This window comes from Limulus polyphemus, unplaced genomic scaffold (genome assembly GCF_000517525.1).
Source record: "Limulus polyphemus unplaced genomic scaffold, Limulus_polyphemus-2.1.2 Scaffold14702, whole genome shotgun sequence".
NCBI classification, from domain to species: Eukaryota; Metazoa; Arthropoda; class Merostomata; order Xiphosura; family Limulidae; genus Limulus; species Limulus polyphemus.
In genome coordinates, this window is record NW_013680312.1 from 3,230 (window position 1) to 6,071 (window position 2,842).

Consider the following 2,842-nt stretch of genomic DNA (forward strand, 5'->3'; position numbering starts at 1 on the left):
AAGGGTGTAACTAATACGTTCCTTGGCACATATAGGAAATTAAGAAGAAATGCTAAGTTCGGTGTACATATCTAGTCATGCATATGTATAGTGCAATTTGAATAAAGTTATAGAAATTGTGAAGACAAATAGGTATGAATATAAAAGACTTATTGAACATGACACCAGAACTCTCTTTCTCATTGTCTTATGCCTTCCGAGGAATCCAATTACTTCATGAATATTGCAAGCCTGTAATTTTTACTCACTCTCCAACTATTGGATGTTTAAGAGTTGTGCAGCATGCGTGCAACAGTAGCAGGATAAATACACCAATATTGAATAATCCCGATCTAGATTCCTCATCACCTCTCATTTTATTCTCAGCTCAAAACTCAATGAATTGTACGCAAAATTCTCATCACTCGAAAACAAGACATTCAAGACCACCCAATTCAAAATAAACGGGAGTTATATATGAATATATGGTAATGGTAGAAAAATATCAATAATCCCACTATTCGTTGACAAAGGAAAAATAGAATAATTTGAACACAGATAAAAATTCTGTTTAACAATGACATGACCAGATTACGTTTCTACATCTGTTTATCTTAAAATAACGTTTAACGGCCTTTACGCCATTTTCAATAGTTTTATCCCCTACTTCTTCAAATACATGTACACAAATTTCAATTAAGGATCATTTGGTGCTTTCAATCAGATAGTTATTGTGATGTGAGTAGTTATATCAGGTGTTTAGACACAGTGCACTGATTGGCTGCTGCAGGGGGGAAGGAAATAGAGATGTCATAGTTTCACAAAGTAGAATCAGAAGGTGCATTGCTAGGTCACCATTACCAGCGGAATTTGTCATGTCATAACACTTGCTGCCAGAAGTTGTCTGCTGCCAGAGAGTGTATTGCTAAGTGTAACACTAATAGTTCGAGTGGAAATGTAACAGTTTCGGCTAAAACTCTATTTACATCATTTATTAAGGTATTTAACTTTAGGTGTTGCACATCAATCTAACTCAGGTATTAGGCGAAAAGTCTCGTTTGCAACGACGTGCATTGCAAGGTGAGCATAGTTCAGATGTCGTTACGTTTCTCCTCATTGGAATCCTATAGTAAAGAAAAACTTTTAAAGACATATGATCAGTCTTATAACCATGCATTTGGACAAGCCCCTAACGCATGAAAGTCGTCATACATTTAGCATAGATTGAACATGTACATTAAATATAGGAGCAAAACTATAATCAGTATATTAAATGTATATTAAGTATATCCTTAAAAACACTATCTGCTAACTATTTCGTTTAATATTTATAAAATTGAAAAAGCAGATGTATTTCAGTAAGAAAAGTGAAAACTATAGAACTAATGAAATGGGAAAACGATTTATACGTGAAATGATGAATAATTGTAAAAGGTTCTGTTCTATAATATTTGTCTTTTTCAAATAATGGAAAGATTGAGACACTATGTGTGGCCAAAACTGACATATGTACTTTTATAATAGCCGTCTCGTTACAATATAGGTATTAGTTGTAATTTGTAGGACACATAATTAAATCTAGACAAGAATGTTGATGACATAATCACATCTTTAGACACGTTGAAACACCCTATGATGAACTCATCATCCTATTTTGCTATCCATTTATAGAAACACCATTTGTCCTAGTAGCACTAATCTTAGTACCACAGTTGGCCAACTAATATCATCCGCCGATAGAAAACCATCCACCCTTTAAAACACATGTAATCCAGTTAAATTCATATATGAAAGTTGAGACATGTTAAAATCTGTACGCAATCCTAGAGAAGTATGACAACACTGTCTATCTATAGAAACACTATCCTTAGTAAGTCCATCTACATGAAAACACCATCCGCCTATACAAATACTATCCTTAGTAATGCAAACCACCTCTAAGACCTTATTAACACTGTCCAACTTTAGAACCTGGTATCATTAACTGTCTATAGAACCTTAGTAACAGCATCCGCATGTAGTAACAGGCCCTCTGGTATAGAAATATGATGCCATTATCTCATCTAAAACAGCAGCGTTTCTGGTACCACTTCGTTCCCTAGCAGCATGCTATCTGTTGAGTATCACTTGAACTATGATGGCACACTTAGCAGCCCGCTCTCTGGTAGCAGATAACGTTCATCATTTGACTGTTTTTCAAAGCCCATTGAACTTCTCTTGATGTGAATTCAAAAAATGGAAAAGGAACCAAAGGAAACGAACAAGCAACTGTCACTTCTAGATAATAAAAAAGCACATTGGTTGTGTAATAGAATAAGAAAACATCAAACAGAGTCCTCAACAAAAGGTGGTGTTGCTAACTCTTAATAAAGTGTTAGACCAGCTTATTTTGGAATATGATTTCTGAATAAGTCTATTGCTGGTCCTACAACAAAACACCAGTCTGACTAAAGACCTTCAGTATTTACCCAAGTCGATACTGAGAAATGTCCCAAATAGGAAGATGCCCAGGGATCACGCTAGTTTTCACCTTAGACTCAGTCTAGCTGGGTGTAGGATTTTAGCTCAGGGTTATAAGAGGGACACAGTACTAGAGACAGTACTAGATGAAAAGAAATAATTGGCCTCTTGGGGGTTAGAAGCATGGTTAAATTATGCAAAAATCTCAAAGAGAATAATGAATTATTTTACAGCACTCTCTAAGTGTATATGGTGGACAGCAAATAAGGGAAGAGGAAGTAAGAGATTATTCTTGGTAGGAACAACAAATATATTTCAAGGTTATTCTGGTCGTATCTCTGAATTACATTTTTTCACTAAAATATGGTAGCACAAGTAGATTTATAGCTGGAGAGATATGTTA